At 38.5% G+C, this 20,924-nt stretch overlaps 1 protein-coding gene across 1 annotated transcript in view; it reads left to right on the top strand.

The window, feature by feature from the left end:
• The first annotated feature begins 8,806 nt into the window (after positions 1-8,806).
• Positions 8,807-20,924, top strand: part of SYK (spleen associated tyrosine kinase) — an 81,638-nt gene continuing 69,520 nt past the window's right edge. Inside the window, exon 1 of the mRNA XM_036238897.1 lies at positions 8,807-8,864. The gene's annotated coding sequence lies outside the window, so the exon portion shown is untranslated. The remainder of the gene's footprint in view (positions 8,865-20,924) is intronic.

Here is a 20,924-nt window from a genome sequence, read left to right on the forward strand (position 1 = left end):
AAAGGAGTTCATCAACACCAAACTAATATTACGAAAAATGTTAGAGTTCTTTAAGAAGAAGAAGGGGAAAATATTAAATATATGAATAATAAAATGACAATAACTACATATCTATTAACAATTACGTTAAATGCAAATGAATTAAATGCTCCAATCGAAAGACATAGGGTGGCTGAATAGATAAGAAAACAAGCTCCTAACATATGCTGCCTATGGGAGACTCACTTTAGATTGAAAGACACACATAGACAAAGTAAAGGAATGGCAAAAGATATTTCATGAAAATGGAAACAAACAAACAAACAAAGCTGGGGTAGCAATAATAATACTTGACAAAATAAATTTTAAACAAAGGATATAACAAGAGACAAAGAAGGATCCAGTAATTCCATTTCTGGGTTTTTAGCCAAAGAAACCCAAAACACAACTTCAAAGGGTTAATCACAAAGGGATATATCCAAAGAGATATTACAGCATTATTTACAACAGCCAACATATGAAGGTAAGTTGGATGTTCATTAGAGGATAAATGGATAAAGAGGTAGTATATACATACAATAAAACATTATTCAGACAGAAAAAAGAATGATATCTTGCCATCTGCAATAATATGGATGGACCTAGAGGATGCTGAGTACAGTAAGTCATACAGAGAAAGAGAAACATCATATGATTTCACTTATATGTAGAATCCAGAGAACAGGATAAATGAACAAGGGAAATAAACATGGATACAGAGACATCCCTTGCCTCCTGCTGCTCCAAATTGCCCATCTTTTGGTTGTGACCATGGTCATTGTCCCTTACAAATCCTCAAGGTCCCAGCCACATTCTAAAAGTTACCTTCTCTAATACAGAAGGTTTAGAGTAGGTAACATGTTTATTTGTTGCCTTGTGAGTTGTAGTCCTTTTAACTGTAGGAGAAATAATAGCAGAAGCCTATAAGTACTTAGGTTCTATGTAGTTCTTGCATCAATTCAATGCCAATAGGACCCCTCAATTTAGGGTGCAGTGAAGAAGAAAACTATTCAGTGCAAGCAGTTCAATTGTGACACAGCAGGCTATGGAACAGCATGGCTATGAGAAACAAACAAGCAAACAAGGCTGGGATAGCAGCTTTGGTAACAGCTCTGCTCTTATCTGTTCCACCTACTCCAGTCCACTTTGCACTGGCCTGCTCCATGCTGGCCTGCTCCATCCTGCTCTGACAAGACATTTTTGGTGTTTCAGCACCAGCCAGGGGTATGGTCTTCAGTCTTTGATGAAAAAGGAAAGTGGGCTCTCTGAGGCAGAGAGGGAGCTGACTTATATAGACAGAAGTCCCTGTCTCTGGTCCCTGTTTGGTCTGTCCTCATGCAAATGAGGAATCCAAATCCTCAGAGTTTGATTGGTTCAAAAGGCACTGTTCTGATTGGCCAGGATGGAGCTGCTCTGTTTGGTTGGTGAAGATGCTTATGGGGATATAGCCATACAGCTTTGCCTGAATGGAAAAAGCCTCTCTGTCCTATAGGTTCAAATAAAATACCAGGAACTCCTTTATAAGAACTGGCTCAGCTGGCAGGAACACAGTGGAGGTAGGTAGTTCAGTGTAAGGTGGTCCCTGAAGTGCAGTTCATGTGAGAGCCCCCTGTGTAGAAATGGCTGCTAGGCTCTATTTTTAAATTTGAGCCCGGTTAGCCACCGGAAGCCCTTATTAGTATGTATCTTTCACAGGTTTCACACACTGAAAGGGGAAGAAGTTAAATCAATTATTCAAAAGAATGTAGACAACAACCACAGGATTCTGAATTATAAACTAATACAAACACATTTTATATGATCAATATCTAATGGACTTATTTAAAAAAAAAATGTATGTGTCCAACTACATTTGCAAAAGACAGCAAAGTGTTGAGGAATCTGCACTTGTCTTTTAGTTATTTACCAGAAACATCAGAAAAATTTAATACTCGAAATAGATCACTATTAGAGAATTGTAGTATATCACTATATCAGACTCACTTTTCTATTCAATAGCCATGAATTGGAGGGCAATGTCCCTCTGTTTATCTCCTTTATCTCATCAAAACTTAATCAGAGAATCTGTAATCTAACAATCTATACACATAAGTATTTTCTCAGTCTACTGATAATAACAGTGAAAATCCTATCATGCTGGGGGAGAGCCTTTTGCTATCCAAGAATTATTTTTTAAATCCTGAAAAATAATTATAATGTTGCAAAATTACAAATCTGCAGCAATTAAAGCAGCAATATCCTAGCATATTGATAGATGAATGAAACAGAATAAAAAGGCCAGAAATAGACCCAAATGTTCATTCAATTCAGTGTTTGGTAAAGTTTAATTACCAAATTAAATTGTTAAAGAAACTGACTAACCATTTGAGGAAAGATATTAAATATATATCTCACTGCTTATGACCAAATAAAGTTCAAAGGGATTATAAAGATTTAAATGTAAAAAATTGTGAGTATTTTTATATGTTTGGGGATAACAAAGGCATTAAAGCTAAAAACCGTAGATGATTTATCTAATATAAAATTTTCATATTTTATTTTTGGCATAAATAAATAAATAAATGAAATACAGAGAGTCGAAAGAGAAAGAACAAATTGGAGAAAATGTTTACAATATAATTGGTAAATAAAGATAGGAATAAGGTTTATAATCTAGTAAAACATTTTATAAATTAATAGAGAAAAATTAACATCTGGTGAAAATATTGGGAAAAGCATTTTACAAAGCTAGTCAGTATGATCGGACAACAAACATAAAATGACATTTAATTTCTCTTGTTAAATGATACAAGTTAGAAACAAGAATGAGACTTTTTTCACTTCACATTGCATGGGAGAAAAGCAAAGATTGTGCTTGGAATTAATTACTACAGGAGAGGCCCACCCTCACAAAGCTGGCCAGCACCAAGGCCTATAATCTAAGAATCTACACATACAAGTATTTTCTCAATCTACTGATAACAAAAATAAAAATACTACCATGTTGGAGGAAGGGCTTTTGCTTTGTATCACGAAGGGTCAGGCACCCTTCCTCCCACACATGCAGCTCCCTGCTGGTCAAGCAAGTTGTGGTCCTGTCTTGAGCTCCACCTGATCCTTTGCGGAGCATCAAATCAGAATTGAATAGCTCCGGAGTATAGTTCAGTAACAAGCATCTTCTCTGACCTCCTTAGTCTACTTCCAGGAATTCATCTCAGAAAGATCCACCAAGGATCAAAGATGTAAAAACGGGATGGTTGTGGCAAGGTTGTTCATAAAAATGAAATCTTGGAAACAATTAACTGTGTATCAGTTAGGGATTGGTTATAACTCATGGTTCGTGTGAACCATAGTATTCAAGAGAATACTATGTATGTCACCAAAAAGAGGTAGAAAAAAAATATTTCCACAACATGCTTTCTAATCCAGTAATCAGGTGACAAAACATATATAACCACACCTACATTTATATGTCTCTGTATGCAGACAGATGACTAAAACTACATCAAAATAAGTTTGAGTAGTTGCCCTAGGATGGAGATTTGGGGTGACTTTAATATTTTACTCTCTTTATTAAGTTTCCTATTAATATATGTTATCTTTGAAAACCTAGAGTTCTTTACTGAGTCAATTCTATTCATTAATTCTGTCTTCGTTTATTTTCACCTATCTAGTGGCCCCTAGACTTTCCTTGTAATCTATTTTATCTTTGACTCAGATCAAAAACCTCCATTTTGAGAGGAGAGACCTGAGCCTTCAGGACGCACAGACTCAAAGGTCAAAATGTGTAGATAACTGGTCAATCACTCCTTTCTTTAATTTGTACTTAGCAACCAAATATTATAACAAACTATTAGTAATTACAAAACATATACTAATTTGAAAACTTTTTATTCTTTTTCAATTTTTAAATAAATGATTTATTTAAACTAATGAAAAAAAAGTTTACCCATTTCTCCCATCTCCCAAACCCCTGCCTCTGACAAACACCAATCTCTTCTCTGTATCTATGGTCTTGGTTTTAAATATAAATTCACATTCTTCGTAAAAGGGGGATCATAATTTATTTGTCTTTTTCAGCCCAACTTATTTCTTTTAGCATAATGCTCTCAAGGTCCATCCATATTGTCAAAAATGGCAAGATTTCATTGTTTGCTATGGCTGAGTAATATATTATTGCATACATATTAATCCATTCATCTATTAATGGTCACTTAGATTGTTTCCATATCTTATAAATAATTCTATGATGAACATGGGGGTACATATATCTTTTGAATGAGTGTTTTTGTTTTCTTCAGATAAATATTCAGAAGTATGCTTGCTGGATCATACATTAGTTCCATTATTCATTTTTCGAAGAACCTCTATACTGTTTGCCATAGTGGTTGCACCAATTTATATTTCCATCAATGGTGCACAAAGGGTTCTCTTTTTTCCACGTCCTCTCCAACACTTACTTCTCATCTTTTGATAATAGCCACTGTAACAGGTGTGGGGTGATATCTCATTGTGGTTTTGATTTGCATTTCTTAATGATTGATGATTTTGAGAATTTTTTCATGTACTTGCTGGCCATCTGTATGTCCTCATGTGCTTGTTGGCCATTTATATTAATGAAAAGAATAAAAACTTTTCCATCTTAACTGAGTTTTGACATGGTAACCTCAACCCCAGATCAATTCTAAATATTTAAGTCAGTCAAGTCTTTCAAACATTATCAAAGCAACAGAAGAGACAAGTAGGAAATGCCCAGTCAAGGAAGTGAAACATATTTTGAGTCAGAAAATATTATTTCTGTTCTTTGTTTCTAGGCATATTTTTCCCTGGGTAAACTTAAAATAGGTTATGATTCCCAAGGTAGTAATATTTACTAGAATTTCACACCAACACACTTAATTCTTTACATTAGAAGACTCTCCTAAAATAATGCTATATTACTCGCCAAGTTAGTTACTTTATATTTAACTTAATTTCCACTATGAATCATTTGCCATCACCCGAAGACTACATGTAGACTTAAAAAAGCAAAGTCCATTTGAGTATTACTGAAATGAAAGAAAAATACCAGTAATTTGTTAAACAGTGTCAATTTTGTACCTTTAATTTTCTACAGATAGCAGAAAAAGAAAGAAATTCACCATTTGAAGGTGAAAGGTCACTTTCAAATCAGGGCCAAAGTGACAAGTCAACCCAGCAGCAGAAGGAGGCTGTTCCTCTTATCACATTCTGTGGCATCTTAGCAGATGGACAGATGTGACCAAGAAGTAGGCATCACTGAGAATCAGTGATGGTGGTCTAGCTAAATTAACCTGCACATTTTATAAAGGTACACATACATTTTAAAATGATTTAAATGGTAAATTTTGTCTCGTGTGACTTTATCCGCCTTGAAATAATTCGTATAAAAGTACACTTGATGCTGTCCTAACTCTGGAGCTTTCTCCTTCATATGACAATAAAATTGTACTATTTCAATAAAGTTGACTATTCTTTTATTTGCCTAAGACATCCTAATATATATCACGTGTAACTCATGTATTTTTAATTTGAAAGACAGAAAAACGAAGACATTGCATTCTAAACATTAAAATGTACAATGTATATTCTACAGTAAAAAAAAAATGTGTGGCATTAAATTCCTGAGGGAGTCTCAAGGCCCCAATATCTAGAAAAAAATTCCTTCTTCTCTGCCACCCAAGAAAAAGGGAAGGAGAAAATAAAAATGTAAAAGTTACCAATAGTAACCAAACAAAAAAAGGAGAAGGGTTTAATGAGACAAACTTTGGAAAGTACTGGCTCATATAAAAACCAGAAGTTTGAGAAGAGCAGGAGGAGGTCATGCTCCCACCTTCCAAAAACCACATCTGGTGAGTCTACAAAATCCTGACAATTCTCAGTCAAATCTTGATGGAAGAAAAAGGAGTAATAATTTATTCTTAGCTTTTCCCATTTTTGACTATACGGTAGGTAGTAAAAATGGCTGCAGTGGAGATGAGAAAACAAGAGAAATATCATCCATCTACATGAGTGTCAGAAGTCTGAGGACTCCAGGGACCTAACATTAATTGAGGGACTGAGCTGATGTGGGATAAGTTCTCCCTTTCCATCTTCCAATGAGGAGTGAACTCTCCTGAATTCAACCCATTCTTATGTAGGAGGGAGGAGTCCAGTCGTTGCAACACAACTCCATGCCCCCATGCCCAAAGGCTATGGAATATCTGGTATAAAAGGACTGATAACTCTCAAATTGTTACCGAGAAAAAGGAAAGAGAAACGATCTGATGTAAGGATCAAGCGACTGATCACTGAGAAGCAGACCAAATAGAAGGCCTGAAGAAAGCTGGCAAGTCTGGGCAATATGAAACAATGAACTAGTAATTATACACAAAGGATAAAGAATCAGAATGAAAAGATGAAGGATAAAGGCTCAGAATGCTTTGGATTTCTCAACAGCAACACTGGAAGCAAGAAAAAAGTAGAATAGTGACTTAAAACGGTGAATAAAAATAATTTCTGAACTAGAATTCTATACAATCCAAATCATCAATCAAACTTTTGGGTAGAACCTCTTTGGATACGGAAGGTATATATGATTTCCATTTCTCAGAAAACTCCTGGAGATTGTCATCCACCGAAATGATGGAGTAAAGTAAGGAGGAGGAGGGCATGAAATACAAGAAACAAGGACTCCAGAATAAAAGAAAAGCGAAAGGAAACACAGAGCAGAAACACAAGAAATGCATCTTTGAAAAACCGTAACTATGAGTTGACCAAAATTGTACCCAAATTTCCAGCTCCAATTTTTATTACCCAGGTGGTCCAAAAAAATGTAAGCTTAGAAATTTTCTTAAATTGTCTAAACACTGGTTGCACCGTAAGCTTCTGACAGAAGCAAAGGCAAATTCTCTCTGAAAGACAATAACTTCTTCCTAGGCCTCAACTAATCTTTCACAAATAATGTTTCAGAGATAATGAGTGGCTCTCGGTCAAATACGACCAAGTATACAAGGAAGCCAGGCACCATGAACAAGAACCACAGAAACACAGAAACACTCAGACAATACAAGCAGACATGTAAGACTTTATGTGGTGGAATTAGCACAGCAAAAACAAAAAATATATTGACTATTTTTAAAGAAATTAAAAAAAAACTCCAGGGAACAGGAGATTTTAAAAAGTGACTGTGTAGGGTATCCCTGAGATCTTCCTGGTGCAGGTTTTGCTACAAGGACTTTCGGGACTCAGCACACAATCATAGCTAAGATTTATCACAGTGAAAGATAAAAAGCAAAGTCAGTGGGAACAAGAAAGACTGAGAGAAATATGTTGACAAGTTTTAGAACGATTTTTTCCTAGATATTTGTGTGATGATTTTAACATTAAAAATATTATAAACATACTAATTAACTTTTTAAAGCTGACTCAGAGGTGGGAAGGAACACAGCAGTGCTAAAGGGTGGATCTGGTTGGATGGAGAACATCACCTCATCTCCATTAGCAGCCCCTAAGGAAACATGTAATTTCAGTAAAAGCCAGGGAGGTCCCCTAGTGCCCATTTCCAGCAACATGGCCAACTCTAAAAACCTCCTATATAGATGTTCTGCAGCCTCCATCCTTTTAGAGAACAACAGCTACTTCATTGGCTCCTGGAAGCAAAAATAGGTCCACTGGTTATCAAATATAACCATAATAAGAATCCTTCACTTGGGTTAAATATATAATAGCAAAATGAATGGAAGAGAATCTCCAAGTGGAAAGGCTAAGGAGTTCCAATTGAATGTAAATGCTCCCTATCTTTTTTCTCAATGGAAATTATAATCTAACACATTAAATATTTTCTTTTGGTTATTTTATTTTGGCTCAGAATACAGCTTTTCAAAACAGATACTAACAACTAGTGTCACCAAGAATGTGGTGACATTCTCTCTCTCCCACTGGAAATTTTTATGGGAACGTTTTAAAGAGAGCTGTCCAACAGAGAGAGAGAGACAGAGAGACAGAGACAGAGACAGAGATTGGAGAAGGTGAATCAGGTAGGTGTTTTTAAACCATTTAAGGACTCCAGAAAAGGATTAAACTTAATTTAGCTCCAGATGGCAGGCTGCTGGGGGTAGAAGGAAGCAAGTTAAACTCACTGTCAGGAACTTTGTAATAATTAAAGCTCTCAGAAAACAGGCTGCCTTGGATAAGCTGTGCTCGCCCAAAGGCGCGCCATGAAGTCTGGCGTTCACCTAAGGCATAAAGCCACCTGACGAGATTCCAGGACCTCCTGGTTACCGGTCAGCAGTCTTGGGTTGGTAACTGGGAATACATCAAACGGGGCATTCACCTGAGCAATTACATGGGGAAATGGGCGTGCCCCTGAGAGCCTTAGAAGAATCAGGCTGCAGGCGACATGGAGAGTAGTTCCTATTGTTGGCAGTGCCCCTCTTTGTATATGAAGGCCCCTGTCTCAGGCCTTCTGTGCCAGAGAGAAGGGTGGAGAGCCCACCCGAGCCCTCTCCTTCTCCCTTCTGGCCACGCGCCTCTCAGGCCGACCCCGGGTCCCAGGGCTCTCCTCCTGCCCTGCCCGCGTCCTCGTGGTGCATTCGGCTCAGGGGGCGCACGGGGCTCACGGGGCGCACGGGGCGCTGGGGCGGCGGCCGGGAGGAAGTGCGGGGCCTGCCCGGGCGCGTTAAGGAAGTTGCCGAAAATGAGGAAGCGCCGCGCTCTGGGCGGCAGATGCGACTTCGGCGGCGAGAGGAGAGAGGAGGAGGAGCTGGCGACCCGCGCTGCTTCTCAACTGCCCCGCGGACGCGCCCACCGCGCGCCGGGATCCCCGCGCCTTGACCCCGCACTGCCCCGCCCCCGCCTCACCTGCGCAGGTAGGAGTGGCTTGCGCTCCGTTCTCTCGGCCAGCAGGGACGCGGCACCTGGGTCACCTTTGGGGAGAGAAGCGAGTGGGGAATGTGGCCGCGCGCCTCCTTGGCGGGTTTCTAGGTGTCTAGGCTCAGCCGGCAGGGACACTCCGGGCCTTCGGCCTTTATGAAAGGAAAAATTGATGAGAGAATTCGAGTAGGAACAGGTAAGTAGTGCTAGCTTTTCTCCTAAACCTAGGGCTTCTCAGGGTTCGGCTCCTGTACAGGGAGCTAGGCCTACGCCCAAGGACTGTACGCGGACCCGGGAACCCAGGTGCAGATAGTGTGGAGGCGGCTGGTCCTGGGAAACACTAGCTGCAGTCCGCAGGCAGGAGAAACTCAGTCTCCCAAAGAGTATAATTTCGTTTGGCCATTTCCATGAATGCACTGAAAGGTTCCACGGTTTTTATCGAAGTGACTCAAAATACAAATGTTCATGTGCCTGCAGAGTTTTATGTATGCTACATTTCTTATACTACAGAAATAAAATACAGTTGCATAAACACATGGAACTTTCTTAACCACTGCTAAAATTTAGTGTAGTGGCTTCTTTTTTGATAAATTATCATGATAAAGTAACCTGATTAGCCAGTAAGTGACTTGGAGAGGAGGGCAGTTTTATGTAGTAAAATGTACATTTAAGTTATTTTACACACACACACACACACACACACACACACACACACATAGTCAATATGGTTCCAAAACTTTAAACCCACCTAAATAACTGCACAAAGGCGATTCATTTTTGGGGTTGTTCTAAGGTTCAAGAACTAAAGAAACAATTATCAGAGAAGTCAGAGTTTGATTTTTTCTGACTTGGAAACAGTGTTACAGGTTATTTTAATGAGTTTGCCTGACTCCAAAGATTTCTTTGAACCCAAGTAAAACTGTTGACTGATGGAGTTCCTTTTCTTAAACCCTCAGAGCATTTCAGAAGAGTGTAGTTAGAAGAGTTTGAAATGTCCCACATTTTAATTGTAATAGTAAAAAAAAAAAAAAAAATCATGTGATGATGGAGAATTTCTGGAAGAAATGGAATCTGATTTCTTTATTTTAGTAACAAATTCATTGCTGTTACACAGGCAACATTTCAGTTAAATGTGGTTAAATTCATTAACGCATCCCCTCCTCGAAAACATCTGGAGAGTGCATGAATATATTTGTGTTTGAGCTAAAAGATTTAGTACTCAAAAAGTATTAGATATTTTAGTGAGACATCGTATCAGTCAAGATGATTTTGTCAAATCATTTAGTTCAGTTTATATCATACTTTTGATGTGTTTAGAAAAATATTGCAGTAAAATAGAAATTGATTTGTATTCTCCATGCTTGTAGTGCTTAGATAAGTAGGATTTTATAGTCTTACCTAGAATGTGATTAATGTGTTAAGCTAGGATGAAAAATGAGGTGCATATTTTTAGGTCTTTTCTTTCCCTGATGGATAAAATTGGCAGGGAGATCATTTTATTGCTAGGGTTGCAATTCAGAAATAACTCACTTTAGCTTTCCTTAGGCTTATATTTCATATTCTAAGTGCAGTTCTGATTTCTCTGTTTTTTTTTTTTTTTTAAACCAAAGTCTTCTTAGTAGAATATCGCTTATGGAGCATAGTACACGTTCATAATCATTATTCGAAACTCTTGTGCTCAGATATGTTTTGGAATTCAGGATTTTGTATAATTTAGAATTCAAAGTTCGAATCTGATTTTCAGCATTGAGAAAGACATTTCTCAAAATTTGGAAAGATATGTGTGCATGCAGACACCATATGATACCTATCACTCCAATACAGCATCCAGTAATGCCACACATTAATGTTTCTTCACTCATGCTGAATAATATCACTAGGTGGAATAAATAAAAACTATTAATAGCTGTGTATCATTTTAGGGCAGGCATTGTTACTAAATGAATGTCCTTGAAACTTACCCCCCCAAAACCCTTGTTTTTCAGAGCTTTTCGAAGTTGGGCTAAAAAACTGAGTCTGTATGAAACTCCATTGAACTACTGTTTATTTTTGAAAGCAAATTGCTTTTCTATTACCCAATCACTTACACTTTCCAGTAATTAGATGAGAAGTTCTCCCCTTTTCCAGAAGTCTGAAATAGCAGGACTTAACTGAATTTTCAGTGGTAACTATCAAAATATGAATCCTGCAAGTGAGAACAGATGTTTCATCCTTACTAATATATACTTTCAAATAACAAATTTTCTGATGGTCTAGAATTGTAGAGCAAGAACACACTAGTTACTCCAGGAAAGGGTGTTGTCACCATTACCAGCTGCAGTACGTCTTTGGAAGAAATATTATCTCCTGTTCACTGTGCAGCTGGCTCTGTCTGTCTATCATCTGGGCCTAAGGAATGGCAGAGCACTTTTTACAACCTGAGCTAATGTTTGCTTTCTCAGCTTTTTCACTGTACTTGATTTTCTTCTAGATCGCCTCTAACTTACCTCTTCTCACCATTTGTAAGTTTTAACATTTCTTCGACTTCTGGATTAGTTTAACTGTAAATGAGTGGAAGAAAAAAATTAGAAATTTAGGCCTTTGGGCAGAATTTTTTTTTAAATGTCTGTATACTGAACTTTTTTCTTGAAAATCAATTAAATTCAAAAGGCACAATCTTACAGTCAGATCAGAATTAATTTGGGTGACTTAATTATGTCTCATCATCTTACTCTTCTACTTTGAACAGGTTGGTTCCTTTTCACTTAGAAAAGAGTTTTTATTTTTTTAACTGAGGAATTGTGGGGAAAAGATTTTTTTAAAGACTAGGCTGATGAAATTTTAAAAGTTCATTCATTTTGATACTGTATTGGAAGATTTTCTGTTAGCTTATAACTTTGTCTGACAAAGTTATCTTGTATTAATTTAAAATTTTTTTTGCCCTTAATAATTAATTATATAAGTTCCATCTTATGAATGTTGAAAGGTAGTTAAATTGGAATCGTAAATATAATCAAACTTAGCCAAGGTGGTAGATACCGGTAGAAAGAAGAACATTTAGTTTACAATAAATTTTAAAAAATCAAAAATGACTCTCTCTTGATTCTTTTATTTCTTGGAAAAACCATATATTTATTTCTAGAGGCTGCCAAAAGCTGATGATGAGAGGACGAAAGCAGCAGCGTTTAGAATATTGGTGATTCCTCTAAGATTACAGAGGGTATTCTGAAAGCTTTATGTTGGGCAGTATCTGGTGAGCAGCATCCTCTGTCCTGGGTATACTTAGCTCCAACACTGAAATCCTTGCTTCTGAAGCTGGTGGCAGTACCCCTCACTGCTGTACTGGAACACTAGAGGGGAGCACAGACATGGGAGGATGCTGGCCTTCCAGACTGGCATGCTGAGTGTGAGAGGCTGTGGCCTGAGCGGAAGCTGAGCAGGCTGCAGGATCTACCAGGGGAACAATGGCTGGTGTCAGGGTAAGTGACACCCAGGCCTGGATGCAGTCATTGTGGGGAGTGTAGAAGGACGGAAGAGGTTAGGGTAGCAGCATTTCAGGGAAAGCTGCAATTTAAATATTGGTTTGTTTAGTCACACCTGCATGGCTACAAAGAGCATTTGAATGTCCAACACATGACGTTCTACTTTCTCACTCTATCTGTTTATTTTAACTGATAAACCTTCATTCTGTCTCGGCCAGTCTGATTTGTTAAATCTATTTGTTAATGTTGAGTTATCATGGAAATATTTTGGTGTGACCAGAGTTAATTTTTCTTTTTATTTAATTTTAATTTATAACAATATTTTCCAATCCTCTTGTACTGCTCCCCAAAAGCAATCTTTTAAAATTTTTATAGGTATTTCTTCTAGAATTCCCTCCATTATTTTTTCTGTAATGTACTTATTTGCTTATGTTTTGGATGTGTCAGTTTTAGACAGTGTCTGCCAACTTCCTACTCTGAAAAATGAGCGCTTGGCCATCTTAGACTCCCCCCACCCAGGATAATCATTCTAGAATTTGGGGTTAAGATGCTATTTGGTGTTTGCTTTATTGTGATTGATGTTAACTGTTAAAGCAAGGTGTATAATATAGTTCCATTTTCTTTATTGGACCCCTTGCTGTTTTTTCTGGGGTAAATTCTTATTGTGTCTGGTGTTGTGTTTTCTCAGTTGGCCCTGTGCCTAATACAATTCTCTCTCTCTCTCTCTGACACTACACTAAACCCTCTATTGATTCAATTTCCCACAGAGTCAAATATACCATGCAATCTATCAGTGTCACTTTTATTTCTTTTTTTCTGGAACCCTGGCTTCTTGCTCCAGTCTGACAGTTTCACTACATACATATTAATAACTAAAGCATGCTTTGGGGGATTGGTTGACTAAATTAATTCCTGCAAATTGCCTCTCAGACCCTTTGGGGTCTTAACATACCTCTTACTAACATTCATATACATTTTACCTATTTTAAATTCATTGTCATAATTGTTGAAAACATTTCCCCAAACTTGTTACTTCTAGGGTTATTTATTTATAGCATAGAACTTTTATAATTTCTTCCATCAGAATATAGTCTAAATTACACTTCGTGAAAGATTATTTTTAACTGCAGTTTAGCAGTTGGCATCTTCATTTAAAATCAGTCTCAGTATTACCTCTGTATTTGATCCAACACTGATGTTTATGATCTGATTGATGGGAATTTGTATTTTCCTGAAAATGCTGAATCCGAGTCCAAGGCTTTCATCAGATGACCGGCCTAGATTCACTTGATTCCTAGAGTGGAGGCTATATGGTTTTAAATGGTATTTTCAGGAGAGTTTCCCTTGCTCAAGTAAGTGAATGCTGGATGGAATAAAGTTGCTTAAGCAGGAATAACACAATGGATTCTTCAGAGCCATTGTGTAGGGACAGGGCATGATATGCATGGAGAGGGCATGTTCTCTCACACCTCTGTGGCCAAAGGGTGTGTTGGTTCCTGGAGCATCTTGGGGACTGGAGCTCCTGAAGTCTGCTTTCAGAAACTCCAGCTATCCCTTTACAAAATCCTCAAGCTTTTCTTGGGTGGAGGCAGACTACTGTGGTTAATTTCATCTTAAATGCTAAGAATATTTTAATCATTTGATTGCTGTAATGCTTGAAATTTACATTTGTTGAATACTCTTATCGACAGTGGTTAAGAGTAGGGATCAGAGGTCCCATTAGGTTCAAATTCCATTCTGTGTTTTTAAGCTACTCTTTTAGTCTTTGTAGATGGGACAATCACAGATTTCATTGTGATGAACAATGGAGACCACGAGTCCACAAATACAATGCCCATACCTGGCCTGTGGTTGGAACTGACAACTGTCACAGCCTCTCCCAGGTGGGTGGCTCTGGGAATCTGTTCCTGCATTCTTGAATGAAGGCTAATACTAGCACTCCCAAACAGGTACAAATGAGTAAGTACTGTTTCTAAAGTTAGTTTCTCTGTCCTCCAAGATGGTAGAATTTTCCATCATTTTTTTGGAAAGGTGTTACAAGTATACATCCACTAGTGAAGAATTCAAATATGACAGGCAGCATCAACACCCTCCTTGATAATCGCCCTCAGCCCCAGCCCACCCCCACCAGGGAAGGACTATTTGAAATATTTTCTCCCATTCGTTCATCCTGTGTGTATATATGTGTACCTTCAGAAAATACAAGGTTGGGTGTGTATGTGTCTTCTCAATACCAATATCTTTCTGCCACTTTTTTTTTTAATCAACAACAAATCCAAGGATTGGGTGGGGGTAGGGGGTCTCCTCCTATCAGTGATCATTGTGTTTTATTCCACAAAGTGGAAAGTATCATTTATTGATAGACATTTAGGAATTTTCTCTAATTTTTGATATTATAAACAGACCTGCAGTGAATGCACTTCTTTCATTCTTTTCCTCTCTTTTGCCATTTGTATTGTGTTTCAAGAAATCATCAGGTTAATCTTTATCTCAAGAAAGACAGTCCTGACTATTCTGTTATTTAGTCCATCTGTTGAGTCTTTTACATTTTAGCAAACAAGTGATTAATGTCCAAGGAATGTAGTTCATTTTTTTATTTTTTAATAATACATTAGGCTCTTTGTTTTTTATTACTGGTTCCAGTTTGGACATTCTCTTCCCGACCTCTGTCTCCTTTGGCATTGGCTCGCTTATTTATTTAGTGTCTGTCTTTCATGGGTTAGCTTTCTTTGTGTGCTTGGTATTTCTAAGTATTGCACCCACCTCAGGCCTGGTCTCCTTTCTTATTTATTTATGAATTTTTTAAGGCTGCATTTGTTGTGTGGCCCTCCATAGCCTATCCTCCATTGGATAGGAGGTGGGTGAAGTGTGCACAGGACAGGATGAGCCAGCAACCAGAGCACATGAAGAGGCTCTCTGTTCTTTATGAAATAGACTGTGGCCTGACTCTCCAAATGAAGGTCTTTCTCGCAAAGGAACACCTGTTGTTCTTAGGGGTGCCCACAGCTGAGGGTTTGGAGAGGGCTAGGCTGCTCCTCCCCTACCCCACCCCACCCCACCCCACGGCTCTATCATTTCCAAAGTTTTTCCCACCTTTCACAGCTGTCTCCTCGGCCTGCACTTGAGCTGTGGTTGCCCTTTTCAGTTTGAGTCCGTCTTGCTTTGCATCTTTCAAGGATCATGATAGTTTTCAGTGTTCTAGTGATATGCTTACCTTGATCCCCAGAGTGGTTATGAATTTATATTCTGTTCTTGTTTTTAATTCTATTTTTTTCCTTTCTCTGCATGTATAGCTACTGCATATGCTTAAAACGGAAGTCCACCACTTCCTTTTTTAGCAATACCAATCAGCTGATGGTCGTAACTGTGTGAAGGAAGTGACAATGAGGTGGAGGGAAGAAGCTCACTAAAGCAGGGGTGAATCCCAGGACTGGAGCTTCTTTGGTCTTCTCTGTTGCCCTAGGAACTGGTGCGGCCATCATGTAGCTTAGACAGAAAGTGTGTCCAAAGAAAGGGTGGCATTGTCAAATTCATACTGATTTTTAGGAAATAAGAAGTCCAGGATCATTCTTTAATTTTCTTAGCAGCATGTTTAAGGATGCATGGCATGCTAGAGGTGGAATGGCATGCTAGGGACCATCGATCTAATCTGCTGAACAACAGTGAGGCCCAGAAAGGTGAAGTAACTTGTCCAACCACTAAGTGATGTTGATACAAGTCGAGGCCTCAAACTTAGGTGTTTCTAATCTAGAACCAGAGTTCATATCCACTGCTCGAATAAAGAGAAGAAAAAAGGATCTGCTGTCATGTCTAGTACTAAGAAGGTATACAGTATCAGTGGACACAAGAAAGACTGAGAAGGCAACATGAGGCTGTGAACTCAGTTTGCATGTTGATTTCACAGAAGTTATAGATAACTTGATAATGACAGTAAATGACAGTGTTTCTGGTTTATGCATTTACTGTACTATCACTGAGAGTTTAATATGAAAACATTTTATGCTTTTGCATATCTCTCTTCAACACAGATTAAGCTGACATTTATATTTACCATCTATAGTGAACTAGAATACTGTGGAAAGCTAGTGTAAAAAGACAAACCAAGCCATGAGCAGTGAGCACAGCTGTCCTTTACACATCATGTCTGTGGCTTTCCACACAGGGGAGATTTGCTGCTCTCTGCATACATTACTGTCACTAGAGTCGGGAGGGGGAAGTGCAAGGTGTCCTGAAGGGTTGGAGTAGAGCAGGGGGAAAGGGACAATTTCAAATTCGTTTCCATTCCATTATGAAAACATCTGTAATGCAGGTGAAATTTTCATGGTTCAGTCAAAGAAAGGCAGCTTGACAACTGCAGAAAAGAGATACATTCTTGAAAGAAGACAGAAATGTCATGTGTGATTGTCCTGAAGAATCCACCAATCTGCAAAGATATGTACAAGATATTACTTTTAGTTTACTTCTTCTAAGAAAACTTAAAATTGTATCAGTTTCCACTAATAGATGAATGATGTACAGTGCCACACCTCTTAACAGTAGAGATACTTTCTGAGAAATGTGTCCTTAGGTAGTTTTGCCATTGTGCGAATACCATAGAGTACACTTACACAAACCTAAATGGTGTAGCCTACTACTCACCTAGGCTTCATGGTCCATCCAGCCTATTGCTCCTAAGCATCATGTCACTGTACAAAGCAGCACGAGATTAAAACAAGCACAAAAGAAATGATGCAATCAAGAGACAAGGTAAATCAGGATTTACGAGGCTGCTGCCAGCTAACACAGTATGCTGTTCTACAGCAAATGTTTTTTGTAAGCAGAAAGATTACACTCTAAAATAATGATAAAACGTATAGTATAGTAAATGCATAAGCCAGTAACATTGTCATTTATTGTCATTATCAAGTATTATGTACCATTCATAACTGTGTGTGCTACACTTTTATGTGACTGGCAGTGTAAAAGGTTTGATTACACCAGTGTCACCACAGACATGTGTATTGTGTTGTGCTAGGACATTGTAATAGCTATGGAGTCACTAGGTGATAGGAATGTTTCAGCTCCATTATAATCTCATGTAACCACTATCCTCTATGGAGTTTGTGGTAGACCGAAGCCTTATTATGCAGCGCATAACTGTATTGATTTTCTGGAGTTGCTGGAGCAAACTACTCAAGACTGGGCAGCGTCACTAAACAGACATTTGTTGTCTTACAGTTCTGGAGGGTAGAAGTCCAAGATCAAGGTGTTGGCAGGGCTGTATTTTATCTGAGGCCTCTTTTTGGCTTGTGGATGGTGTGTTCCTATGTCATCTTCCTTCTGTGTGTGTCTGTGTCCTAATTTTCCCTTTCTTATAAGGACAGTAGTCATACGGATTAGGGCCTATCCTAATGACCTCATTTTAACTTAATTACCTGTGTAAAGATGTATTTCTAAATAAAGTCCTGTTCAGGACTCTAGCACCCAAATTTGGGGACAGGATAACTCAGCCCGTGACAGGTGCTTAGGTGGAGTTTGGCCTCTTTTCATGGTGGCCTCACTGTGCATAATAGAGAGATAGCTAAGCCAGGTGAAGTGAGCTTATGCATGGATGGTTGTGGATCATTGTGTATGTAAACACCACACAAAACTAAAGTTAAAATGCTATAGATACAATTTTTTCCACCTTAGGTTGACAGAAAAAAAAAAAACTGTTTTAATTAACTTATGAGAGGGCCCAGAAAAAAAGATTAAAACTAAGTGCGATAAGGGAAGATGAATTCCACAAGATCTTATGGCAAAGATGCAATGGAGAGTGGACCAACAGTTACATGTAGAAAATTAATGCAAGGCAAGGACAACATTCACCATCAGTCAGGGAAGGGAACATGGGTTACTAATAAATGGTTTTGAGAAAACTCACTACTAATTTGAGTAAATTATTACTTTGCTTTTTTTATGCCAAAATAATTGTGGAGTGAAGAAGTCCTTTCTAAAAATGGTAGAAAATATGAAACCATAATAGAAAAAAGAATGAAAAGTATGATTTTCTAAAATTTTAAGCAAGTCCCCATGCAAATAGAAACATATATAAATAAGTTGGGAGAAAATCCTTTAAGATATATTTCTTTTCTGTGCCTGTGGTAAAATGCTAATAGACTTAATAATGCAGTATGTTTTTTCAAATCAGTGAGAAAAATAAACACAGGCCAATAGAAAAATAAATCAAGGACATTAACAAGCAGTTAAAAATGCAGATGAACCCAAAGTGCAGGAATATGTCCTGCTCCTCTGCAATTTAAGGGTTTGCTATGTGATGAGGTGTGAATAAAGAATCCTTTGACAGGTAAGTGCTGGCACAACCATTGGGGAAAATCTTCCGAAATTTAAAACACACATGTGCTTTGACACAAATGTCACTTTTAGGAAATTATTACATGCATAAATTGACAAAAATGAAGAAATATGTGTGTACAGTAATTCATTTCAACATTTTATAATAGCAAAAAAAAGAGAGAGAAAAGAAAAAAAAAGTAAAAGAAGAAGAAAAAGAAGAATAAAGGAAAAGGAAATACATACCCAGTAGGGAAACTGCTAAATAAACTATGGTGTACCCATGTATTAGAATCCCATGTGGTCTTTTTAAAAGTGTGGCATCTTTGTTGATGAACATATAAAGATGTCCAAGTTATATTCGGTTAAAAAGCAAGATGCAGCCTTTTTTTATAAACACATAATTGCACTTAATGATGTAGGCTTCATTGGATTGTTATTTACTACATATAGATATAGATCTGCCTATTGGATTGTTATTTACTACATATAGATCTACCTATTCGGGTCGTGTGTGTGTGTGTGTGTGTGTGTGTGTGTGTGTGAGAGAGAGAGAGAGAGAGAGAGAATATGCAGAATAATCTGGAAGAAAAGGCACCAAACTGTGAGCAGCAGTTATCTGGGAAAAGTAGTAGAATAGGTTTGCAGGAAAAGGTGAAATGTACAGTTTTACCCTGCACACAGAAGTTTGCAGTGATCATAATAAAATAACAAGATTTGCTTGTGGTGGGGAAAGTGCATAGGTTAAGACCAGGAAGAGAATTAATTCAGAACAAAGCATCCATCATGGCTACTGGGCCCATTATGTCTCCAAGCAAGGACTTTGGCTTAGAAGAGGTGAGTCGCTTACCCAGAGTTGTACAGCCAAGGGTCTCCAGCTTGCCTGCACATAGCCATCACCCATGCTTGTCTCACCCGCTGTTGCCCAGGCCACCTCCCAAGATTCTGAAGTGGTCTGGCATGTGGCCTGCCTTTGGATTTTAATTGTTAAAGCCTCATATCACCTCTCCCACCAAGTACACCTGTCATGGTTGAGAAACACTGGTTTAGAACAAGATAGTAGGGTTTTGTAGCACACAAACTCATCTATAAAGCCTAACAAAATTTCTATCAAATTTGAATGTATTGGTATGCTGGCTATAGTGGCAGCTGTGTGCACTTGTGACTCTGAGGCATGTTAGATGTTAGAGTGGTGTATCCCTGTGTGTGTGTGTGTGTGTGTGCGCGCGCGCGCACGCGCATGTTTGTGTGTGTGAAAGAGAGAGAGAGAGAGAGAGAGGAGAGAGAGAGAGAGAGAGAGAAACAAAAACACTCATGTATTTTTAGCTGTGGACACTCTATTTCTTGGGAACCTGTATCTGTGAGATCGGGATTGAGAGGCTGATGGAAGTTTAGGAGGAAGAGGGCCAAGTGAAATTCCATGTGTTCTCAGCACACTGTGAGACCTGTAGGAGATGAATGAACGAAATGATTCTCATCAAAAGAACACATGCATGCTCTAATAAAGAAATCCAGCTGTAACATTTTCTACACCGTATAATTTGAATGATTTCCATCTTTAAGGTTAGTGGTTAGCATTATTCTAAGTCACTGTACTTATTTTCTGTCAAACAATTTGCTGTCTGTTTCATGTGGGATGTTTTCTCTTATGAGAAGGACATGACCAGTCTCACTCCAGGCTGAGAGCTGGGCCATGGCTTCTTGGTGTCTGTGGCTTGGCTTTTGGACCTCAGAGGTTACAGCAGATGGTGACCTGAAGGCTCTTTGGGGGATGATCTGCAGCTGTGTCCTCCTGCTGCTGACTCTGTCTATCCATACACACATGGGAACACCATGCAGACCTCACAAGGGGATCCCCAAGGCTCATCCATGCACCTGCATTTATACTTTGTTATAAAACTTCTAGGACCATGCCCTTGACCTATAAACATTCAGTTCTGAGAAGCAGCTCTAAAGCCCCTCTCTGGTGGTGGGGTGGGGATAGGGATGGTGGGGGAGGAGGCGGAATGGTTGGCAGAAGCAGACCAGACATATAGCTCTGGATTCTATCATTTGATGAAACTACTTAGGCTTCGGTGACCTCATCTACAAAGTGAAGCTGCAAATGCCTGCCCCTGAGTGGTTGTGGAGCTCAAAGACATGCTGTACAAAGCACTAAGCAAAGAGGCCCTGCAGGTGGTCATGATTGGCTACAGGAAATTAAGGAGCTTGATAACCTCTGCTTGCCTGGAGATTGAAAAAAACAGGTCTTTGGGGGACAAAATGATTTTAGTAGACTCAGTG

Source organism: Rousettus aegyptiacus, unplaced genomic scaffold (genome assembly GCF_014176215.1).
Source record: "Rousettus aegyptiacus isolate mRouAeg1 unplaced genomic scaffold, mRouAeg1.p scaffold_m13_p_3, whole genome shotgun sequence".
NCBI classification, from domain to species: Eukaryota; Metazoa; Chordata; class Mammalia; order Chiroptera; family Pteropodidae; genus Rousettus; species Rousettus aegyptiacus.